At 45.8% G+C, this 10,993-nt stretch overlaps 1 long non-coding RNA gene across 1 annotated transcript in view; it reads left to right on the forward strand.

Annotated features, from left to right (window-relative positions):
* The window catches only part of LOC105670963 (uncharacterized), a 143,099-nt gene extending 133,545 nt beyond the window's left edge, over positions 1-9,554 (forward strand). Inside the window, exon 5 of the long non-coding RNA XR_001100528.2 lies at positions 6,072-9,554. This is a non-coding gene — a long non-coding RNA (uncharacterized lncRNA). The remainder of the gene's footprint in view (positions 1-6,071) is intronic.
* The last annotated feature ends 1,439 nt before the right edge of the window (positions 9,555-10,993 follow it).

Below are 10,993 nucleotides of genomic sequence, written 5' to 3' on the forward strand. Positions count from 1 at the left end.
GAATGGAGTTTCAGTCGGTCGGCTATAACCCAATTTTATGTCCCTCCGGTTCCTGGCTACGAACGAACAAATCCAACCGAGTGGGGATAATTACCGATTAAAGAGATTAAATTCTGCGGGCTATCGATTTCACCGGCCTATAATCGGGCCAAAGGAGGCCTTCGTTAGGGCGATGGTGCCGAAGGAGGCGGCGAGCGCGATGGAGAGAGCGGGGGGAGGACGGACGGAGCGGAACTCGCCTTTGTTTCTGATTTGAGGGGGCATCTTTACGAACGGGTTAGCCGCACCAGTGATCACCGACGCTAATTACAGCGGATCAGCCCGGGCGAGTTTAAAACTCATTCCCCCTTTTAAGCGGTGCGCGAAAGGGGCTTCCCGCCTGGCTGCTGATTGGCCGCACGGGATGACACGAAAGTGCCCCAGCATGGCGTCTTATCTGATTTCATTGTACGAAAACCGCGGGGAAATGCGAAACGTCATTGTAACTTCCGGCCCGCCGTTCCTACATTTTATTCGATTATGAAAGCGTTCCCACCAATTACACCGGTTAAAATCAGTTAGCAATTTCGAAAGTAAAAGAAAGCACTTTTTCTATATTTTTCTCATCGAAGAGTTTCTAGCAGATGAAATAATATTTTCCTTCTTTTCTCGTCGCTTCTCTCTCCATCATCTAGTAAAGGTATATACAAGCGATGCAACTATCAAGCGAAAATGTGAAGGAAAGTGATGACAGAGAGTGTATACGTTGACAAAGACGCTAAATCAACATTTTTATAAACTGCTTAGTATTCATAGGCTCGTAGGTGAAACCGCCTATAAAACGAAAACGAGAGGGTTCGATCTTCGCGGACGAGATAAAATGGCACCTACACCGCATCGCCCGCGTGAGATGATGGCGGCCATAATTTTATAGCGATGACATTGTCGCCGTTCGTTCGAACCGCGAGAGAACGGATAACGTATACGAAATAAAGCTAATCGATGGAAGCTTAAATTGCTCTCATATCTTCACGCTACAGAAATGGAAGTTTATATTATTTTTTTATTTTATAAGATGAGATAAGAATGAAGATCAAAATAAACTTACAAATATCTTTAATCAATATTATTATAGATTGTACATTATTACAATTTCTACAAGAGTACGCACGCGTCCGTCTATTGTCTCATTCACGAACTGGCGACGTCAAACAGTAACCATTGGTATTCAACATTAAATTTGCATTGGGCGCACGCACTGCGGGCTTTCGAGTTTTCGACAGCAATAGGCAGATCGCAGCCTACTCAGATTTGAGGCTAAAGGGTGGCTGAAGGGTAGCGGCGCGGGGGAGGAGGAGCGTGGGAGGAGGCCGTCGATGGCGGTGGGTTAGGGTAAAACAATCACGCAGGGCTCATGCATGTTAATGCGTTGTTAGGGGCGCGTGAGAGAATCGGGGTTGCCTAGGATTGAATGCCCAATATCAGCGAACCGCCCTCGAAGCCCATACCGTTTTCCTCGATTCGCTCAGGAACCAATATCAATCTCGTCGTCTCTCTCCCGTGCATGCTATCACGCAAAAGCGCCCGGTGATTGTAACTTCCCCGTTTGGTACAGCTCGCTTGTTCGTTACATTTTCATTTTATTTCTCCTCTGCCGGAGGACGCCCGCTCTCGTAGAAATTATTTCTAAATGCAAATGACCGCTTCCACGGCGAGCGCTGCGAGTCAAGTAAGCCGCTCCGCGCGTTTCACGTGTATTAAAAGATGCGTCAATGTTGGTGCCCGCTTTTATCGTATCGGAATATGTCTTTCACGGATAAAAGTTTGAATAAACATTCATTCCGTGCAAACTTTCCAAAAAAAAAAAAAAAAAAAAATGCTGTACTGCGAACAGTGTAGCGATTGAAAAATCTATACCAAAGCCCGTCCGTCTATCACGGACGGATCTCCACGTGAAATTTGCGCGCGCGAGTTTATCGAGGCTCACGCGAGAGTCTTACGAGTAGAATATACAAGGGGAGTACGAAATAAGTAGCTCATCATCTTTAGAACTCGACTTTTAACATGCCGGAAGCTTATTACGCTTTCGCGGTATTTACGCAAGAACACATCAACGGAGAGAAGGAGAGAGAGAGGGAGAGAGAGAGAGAGAGAGAGAGAGAGAGAGAGAGAGAGAGAGAGAGAGAGAGAGAGAGTCGGGGGGTTGGATGGAGAGTTAAGGAAACTACCAATTACGAAGGCAGTTGATACGAAACTAGTTTCGCGGCCTAGGATACACGTAGAGACTACACAGGGTGCGGCGAGGGGGACGGGGGCGGGGGTTTGACTGTTTGCCCTTCGAATGGAAGTTTCGGGGGTTGAGGATGGCCGTTCGTGGAGTGGAGTGGTACTTACCAAATCGACACGGGGCCAACTCAATACATCAAAGACCTTATACCCAACAGCCCTGGTTATATGGACTACTCGCCTAGCTCCGTACTACCGGCGATGTCCATACATAATCATGGACCGTCTTTGTCCCTCGAAATTGATTTATTATTCAAAGTGACGCGTGTTTCACAATGTGTATTTACCACGATACGGTTTCGGGGACGAGACACGTCAGGAGCACGTAGGCCACCTTTGTAGCCATCTACACACATGTACGATAAGAGATAATAGGGCTTGCTGCCCGGCTGATATATACATATATTTTTCGATGATACAAGTCTCTATAGCGTGAGGAATATTGGAGAAAGGAATTTTTATATCCGTGTCTTTCGTTACACCTCTTTGATTATATCTCCGCATTTTTAAACCAGGAAGCAGATATTAGCGAACAGTTGACGCCGACCAAAAATAAAATACGATAATGAATAAAATTTGAATTGAGCTGCGATTTAATATATTATAATTAATATTTTTCATTTATCCTTCCGTTGCGTTCTATTATACAGGTATATAAATATTTCTTATATAAGCGACAATATCCTGCCGTGATATCCTGCGCAAAAAATATTTCAGTTTCAAAAATATGCATTCAGTATCTAAGAAGGTGTCACAACTGCGAGATATTAGATCGTTCGAGTGTATCATGAATCGCATGTTTGTTGCGGTGGTAAGGAAGAGCTTGCTGCTCGGGAGCCAGTGAAAATATTGACAGAAAACAGCCGTCCGAAGTTAATTAAACTCGCCGAGCTGTGTTGCCCGGGTACCTTCGTCGCGCCGGCCGGCATACACTTCGAGTAGTAATTTCCTGATTGTGTGTGCGTGGATCACGACGACCGGACGAAGTGGACAAACAGCACGAGTTTCCCCAGTGGTACGTGTTTCTAACCTGAAATTGTGTCTTTCAACGCTGTGTCCACACTGTACTTTCGCCGTACATCGCCGAGCCTTTGGCTGATTAATTCCTGTCGTCGTCGTCGCCGTCGTCTTCGACCGACCAGATAAACACTCGTTAATCCTTGCTATTAATTTGAAGCGTCGTTGAAATAGAAAAATTCTATACTTGCACAATCAATCGTGCGACATTTTGCTTGAATATTGTTAATATATTGAGCTGTTAAAAATGACAGTGTTGAATATTAGAAAAGTCAGCATGTTGTATAGACGACATTCCAAACGAAGCTAAGCGAAGCTAAGCGAATTCTTTATAGCACATTACACATGATCGCGCTGCATATCGAGAGAGAGAGTCAACCCGCCTTAACTTATCACGCCGCTCGGCGCGTCGTATGTCGTCGGATTTAAAGCGTATCGTCGCCTGGCACTTGCCGTGCACGAATCTTGTAAAGTAACGCCACGTCATGTTCGCCCTTTCTCGTCCAGAAATCACTCTGAAACGGTCCAGTCTCTTCCAGATGTAGGTATATCCTCTTTTTCTTCCGTGCTGTCCGCTCCTTTTAGCCCTTCCCTTCTCTCTCTCTCTCTCTCTCTCTCTCTCTCTCTCTCTCTCTCTCTCTCATTCTCTCCCTCGTCCTACCCGGCGTGTTTGTCCTCTCTCAGGGTTCCTGTCTCTCAGGTCGGCTTATAATCCTGAGATATGAGCGCGTATTATGTGGAATAGTAAGTTGCGAGAGGCTACCGGAGAGGATGCGCGCAGCCAATGGGGAACGGTGTGAACTCCGGCGCGCATATAGCCCCGAGGAAACATGTATATTCCTAGATATCCGCTTGGAGACTAACGCGCGCGCGGCAGGAAGGGCAGATTACCGGTGAAATCTAAATCAAGATCAGACCTTCTGGACTTCCGAGCAGCCGGATAACAACTTCAAGGCTGCTCAGTGTGTAACGACGTTGCTCTGGATTTATAACGGCACACCGTGAAATCTAATAAAATATGTTTGCGATAGATCACACAATCGTTTCGTAATAATTAAAAAATTTTCGTTGTAAAAGGTCTAAAATAAACTTAAGCCGAGAGGCTGCTACCGTCCCGCATTGTATGACACGAGAATATTAATATATGTTTCGAATACATCGTTTGTAAAGCGGGATCTTCCATTCTGTTCTCCCCCGTATCTGACAAATATCTTATGAAAGCCAAGCTGATATTAGGAACGCAGGTTGTGTTGGGCCGCTACCGGGCTTCCTCCGAGTTCTTATGAATCAAATGTTTGATTTTGCATACGCATCGGTGAGAAAACGCCCGGAGAGAGATAGAGTCAAGACGGTAGGCAGATGACGCGTCAGATAAGACGTTCTTAGGCTTAGTTCAGAAACCAACGCCACCGGCTACCGTGCTGCGCCTTTTCTCGCGCAGCGGGTCGAGGACCACCCCAAGTGGTCCGCGAACGGAGAATAGAACCCGTTCCATTCCACCGACAGGGAGGGTCTCTCCTCTAGGATTTCATCCGGGAGTCCACCCGGGGTATCGCGTGTAACTGGAATTATCGCCGCACAATGGGTGAGATCCCTGCTTGCCTCTTCATCAACTGCAGCGATCTTGCCGCGCGAGAATGATTCAGACGCGGAGCGAGGGAAAGAGAGGGTCGATGTGTGCCAATAAGAACTCGTAAAACGAGCGGGAGAACGTCGCGACGGCGCGGATCTCACATTGTTGCCGTTGTTCGGGTCGTTGTTTGGTCCAAAGTCGACCAAGGAGGCAACCAGCGACACAATGAGCTCCGTATCACGACGGATCAAACGCCGCGAGCGGGAGAATGAGAATGAGAGAGAAAGAGATAGTGATAGATCGAAAAAGAAGCAGACACAGAGAGAAGCGGACAGCGCGAGAGGGTGAAACGAGTGTAGGACGAGTGAAGCGAGGGTGGCGGGATGTGTCGGGCTCCATAACTCATAAGCTGAGAAACCCCACCCTCCTTAAATCTTTGCGAAACACACTGGCTTTGACGTTTAGTCCGGGCGAAGAACCGTTGTTACATTATGCAGCAGCAGCAGCAGCAGCAGCAGCAGCAGTAGCAGCGCCTTTCGTTGAGCGAAACGAGAGAGAGAAAATTCGTGAGAGCGCGGACGAAGAAACGAAGGCGGGACGGAGGAAAGGATGAGATGCCGGACGGATAAATCCTTTTTCGTCGGACGGACAATAAAGCGCCACCGTGCCCGTCTGTGCGCGCACGGCGAAATGGCAGAGAGCCCCCGATGCTGATGCCGTCTGAATTAGATCGCCGTATCGCGGCCCCATTCATGGTTTGACCCGCGGTGGCCACGCGCGGATACGATATCATTCCTCGCAGGTGTGTTCCCGAGTATTTTACCGAGCCGGTCCATTCGCGAACGAGAAGGATTTTGTACGTTCTGATGCGATTAGGAAGAACTGACGGATTCTTTTTGAATGATATCTTTTTTTTTTTTATTTTGCCTGCACAGCAGAATACCATTGTACGAGGCTCGATTCTTTCGCGAGAGCGACGTCAGCTCGTCGAACTGGATATACAATCTATTGTTATGAATTTGTTAAATGCAAATATTGTTTAAAATATTTTCTAGGATTTATCCTTTTAATATTGTGAAGCTATTTAAGTTTAATTTTTAAAAACAATTTGAATTTGATTAATATAAGGATATCGTGACATAGTGTTTAATTTTATTTTTTTCAATAATTAAAATTCCTGAGCAAAAAAGTAATAGCCGAACTTTTTTGCTTACAGGAGCTATCCCGGCAAAGGGCTAAGGTGATCGACGAGCAGAAAAAAAGGCAAATCGTATGGTTTGATTACACGACAAAGGAGAAGACAGCAGCTCTCTCCAGAAAACCAAGCCGGCATAATGTTCTGCTCCTTCGAGGCAGTGTCTCCTCCTGCGGCATTCGTTTTCTCCTCCTGGTTTGACCCGCGGGCCCGCCGGGTTAGATTCCTACGCGGTGCCCTCGCGTACACAATGCGAGTTATTGCACAGCATCTGCAGGTTCAGACGAGCAGCGGCCGCCCGCCGCTGGCGCCGGCGGCCGACTTGGTCCCGAAGTCGCATAAATCCTGCCGAGAGTCGCGATCGTACGCGACTCGCCGGGTCCCAACTGAAATCGTGCCCCCCCCCCCCCCCCCCTTCTCGTATTCTCGTATTGACTCTCGTAATAGCGGATGCTTGATCGTTAACTCTCTCGGAAACAAAAGTTCTCTTAAAGAGAAATCTTTGAAAAAAATATTTATTTACATCGTACTTTATTTAAATAATCTCCGAACAAACACTCAAAAAAATGATCTTGCAATAATAGCTAAAATTTTCTAGGTGTAAAAAATTAACTAAAACAGATAAATGATTAGCAACTGTTGTGATATTGCATATATAATTACTTAATCAGTTTAGATGACAGAAACAGAATATATATCTGTATTGTTTGTGAACTTTAAAAAGAAAGTTTCTCTAAAGCGCCTATCTATATAAGATCAATCACGTGTTAGATCATGCAATGAATAACATTTAGCAATGGTACCTAAATTTTTCAGAAGCTATTGCTAGAACATTACTGCTATAAATTCTATATGTGACAAACAATGTTTTCACAGATACGAAAAATAGTGATACATTCTTGTTGCGATATCTAGAAATCTAACTATATCAGCGAAATATTTTTTTGAGTGAAAAGAAATACGAATTGTATACGTTTTTGATTTGAAAGAATTTTGATTTGTGACAAATGTTTGGCGCAACGATGTATCGCTCGCGATGGGTGGATATTCAGTTTAAGAGCGATCGCTATAGCATCGTGGTAAATGTATAGCAGCATGACGATCCATTAACCGTAACCGATGAATGTCCGCTAATTAAGGCTATTTATATCGGTAAAATGGGGGAAACGAATCGTCCGACCCTCTCCCCCCCCCCCCCCCGTCCTTCGCTCCGCCGCAACCGCTCTATTCCTCACCGCCGCGCAACTGCCTAAGGGCGGAAACTGGAAAGTTGCCATATTGGTGCGGGCGGGCAAGAGAGTAGATTCGACAAAAAAAGCAAAAGATTATCTCCCGGTTTTCACGCGCCGCAAAGCGACTGGGGTGAGGCACCGCGCCGTGGGTGAAAGTCTACGCGATCGCGCGCTTCGTTCGCGATTATCTTATAAAAATTCACCGGTCGCAAGGTACCGCCGCGTGTTACTATGGAAACTAGAGACTCGCAAAGCTCTCGTTCGTGCTGACATCGTCCCCGCGACGGATAGAAAAGGAGCAGAAGCCCAGCACTTACCGAATCCCCCATGAAAAAAGAAAGCCGATATCTTACGTCGGTCCGGATATCTGCGAAAAATGCCTTCAGCTTTCCGTGGCTTACGTCAAATGGAGTCGCTAGATTTTGCATCGCCGATATCGATACTCAACTCCCCCGTGATGCTTGCGAAAATTGTATTTTGTCGCGTTGGTTATATCTCGAATGTTACGGAACGTGATATTTGTTTCAGAAGTGGTTACACTCTTGACAAAATAGCGTAATCCCTATTGTTTGACGTATGCAAATCTTAACAATTAATCTACGGGATTTGGAAAAAATAAAAAATTTGTCACTCGTATATTTGCTTCACGAAAGAAGTCATACCGTAGATTTCCAGGATACGATTCCTTCTTTTTCTTTCATTTTTCCCCAGGATCATAATCTGACCTTCTCAACGCGCTGGTCTCATCGGAAATCGTATTCGAATGATTCTCGAGTGAGATGCATCGAAGGTGGAGCCGCGCGGTATCGACAGGGGGCAAATCGAAGAATACGGTCGAAAAGGCGAAGGCAAGTGGCGAAGCCACAAGAGTGGGGGAGGGAGAATCGAGCGAACGGCAGAGAAAGGAGAGTGAGCGAAGAGGTCTCGCTCGGTAGATAATATACTTCACGAAGTACGCTCGTCAAATACAAGCGCGAGCAAGCGGAGCCGGATATATTAGAGGATGCATCTCCATAAAAGTTGGAGCCGAGCAGCGAGTCAACATCCCCTCGCATAAGGAAGAGAAACGTGACCGAGGAGAAACGGAGAGCCACCGAGAGTAAGGACGGATCGCTCCTTTTTCCGCTCGAAACGCGAAAGGTTCGGGGAGGGATCCACGGGGACGAAGAAGCGTCTTGCGGCAGCAATCACCGATATTGAGGGTTTCATTTCGTTCCTACGACGGTAAGAGCCCAGCGGAAGAGGCGGTGGGCAAGCGAAGGGTGGCGGTTTGAAGGAACCGGTGTGTAAGGGGGAGGAGAGCATCATTCACGGATCGCGCACAGGGATTCCAGTTCCGTTCTGAAAAGTACGTGCTACCGGATGCACGGAATTACCTTCGTTGCTTTATTTTTCGTCAACCATGTTGCGAATTTAAAAAAAACAGTTTGATAAAATGGACAAAAACAGAACAAGAAGAGAAAAAATTTTCTTGGTAACTGAACGATCTAAAATTGATCAATTTTAATAAATTAACAAATATATTTTACATATCTTATTACACAATTAATAAAATTTCAGCATTTCGTTATCCTTATAGAATTGTTTCAAGTTTTAACTTGATAAAATTTGTTTGCAAAATTAAATTTTTATATTTACAATAAAGACTAGCGGAAAATCTTGAAAAATTAATTCAGTTTATTTCATTTTTGTAGTCTTTAAAATTGATTATTATTTGAAGGCTTATCTGCAAATAATTAGTAATCCGACGTGAAGTGAATATTCTGTGACGTGTTTTAGTACGAAGTTACTGGTAAAAAATTGTTACTTTATTTAATTCAACTAACTAGAGCGAAAAATCTCGTTTCTTTATTTCGAAGGGAAACAGAGTTTATCTTAAAACCGACGGACATGGACGAACAATCGGACGGCAAGACTATAAGGATTTGCGATTTAACTTCCAGAATCCGCGTCGGCAAAACTCGAACGAATGTTCGACACAGAGACAGTCGAATACTTTTCGTAGAATGAACGAGCCGTGAGAGCTTTCGTGAGGTGCTCGCGACATTCCTGAATTAATTAGACAAGCGAGATGGCACGATTGATCAGGGCTGAAAAACGAGGCGCCGACGTGGTTTCCTCTAACGAATAGCCAAATCGCTCGCAGTTTCAAAGTGGCTGTGCTTTTATTTGCGCCAATAGATAAAACTCTAAAAAAAAAAAAAAAAAAAAAAAAAAAAATAGAATTATTTGAAAAGTAAAAATAATAAAATATTTTAAAAAATTATTTTGACACTCTTAAAATATCTAATACTTCGCTGAGTCAAGTATTCTTTGTGAGAAAACATCTTATTGAATTACTTCTAATAATTAGATACATCAGGAGTCTTAGCGAGAGCCAGAGAACCAAGCGCGGAACAGACGAGCCCGTTCGGGCAAAGTTAATCCCGAAGTAAGGAGTGTTTGGTTCCTGCAAAAGAGATTAACGTACTACTGTCGCGACGGATGGATAGTTTCTATATCTCTTTCTCTCTCTCTGTCTCTGTCTCTCTCTCTCTCTCTCTCTCTCTCTCTCTCTCTCTCTCTCTCTCTCTCTCTCTTTCTCTCTCTCACTTCCCCGCAGCGGCAGGGCAAATCACCGAGTTCCTTGGGTCGCACAAGACCAGCTTCGCACTTCGTGCACAGGCAGTGCTCCCTTAATCCGTATTCATCAGCAGTTATAGGCATCCACGAGCGCAGGGTAAGAGGCTAATCCGGCTCATCCGCGCTCAGCTGTGAGATGCCCGCCTCCACGCCTTCTGGGTCATCTCTGTGAAACGCGTTGTATGTCCGCGCAGTGACTCTTCTAAAATCGCAAGCTGGATCGCGCCGGTCGCGCGAAGGGGTTGGTCCCCGGTAACTTTAAAACTCAACGGACCTCGTCTCGTCCGCGCAGAAAATGACTAAATTTTTGAACACAATAATTTGCACTTATTTTATCGCAGTTGCAAAATATATATATTTTATGATTGCACTTTGACAAAGATCGAGATACGACATGGATTCCAAATTACCCGAATTATCTACGAAATTATCTGCGAATAGTATGGCACCGTCCGAACGATGCTCGGGAGTTAAGCGAACTTATCCATCGGTAAAAGATAAACCGGATGCGCCGGTAGACAACGTCGAATGGCAGATGGTTTCGCGCGGGTGTGCGTTTCCCTCTGGATATTTGTATCCGTGCGGCTACACAGGCACGAGAGGGGTTTACGGGGGAGAGGTGAATAGCAGCGAGAGACAGAGCGGGAGGAGGGCGTCGCGACGCGGACGAGGCGAGGCGAGGCGGAGGCGTCGTGCCGATAAATCAAATTGACTGGTGCGACGTCGAGCGCAGCCAGAGAGTCCGAGTTCTCCCTCTTCCCCTCTTGTCTCTCAATCTCTCTCCCTCCCTCTCTCTGTCTCTCTCTCTCTCTTTCTCTCTGTCTCTCTCTTCCTCTCCTCGAGCCTCTACATTCGCCCCGACAGTACGGCGACCGTCCATATACAACGTGTCCAATCGCAAATCCCTTTAATTCGTTCCTTGCAGTATAAGTTTAATCCGAATTAAACTGCACGGGACGGCACATAAATTCGACCCTTGGCCGAGCATTAAAAGGAACGGCGCCTGGCGCTCTCCGACGGGGTCAGCCGCGCTATTCTGCATTAAGTGCTTCGCGTACGACGCGCTGAGTATCGCGGAGCCATGAAATC

The sequence above is a fragment of the Linepithema humile genome, chromosome 1, assembly GCF_040581485.1.
Source record: "Linepithema humile isolate Giens D197 chromosome 1, Lhum_UNIL_v1.0, whole genome shotgun sequence".
NCBI lineage: Eukaryota > Metazoa > Arthropoda > Insecta > Hymenoptera > Formicidae > Linepithema > Linepithema humile.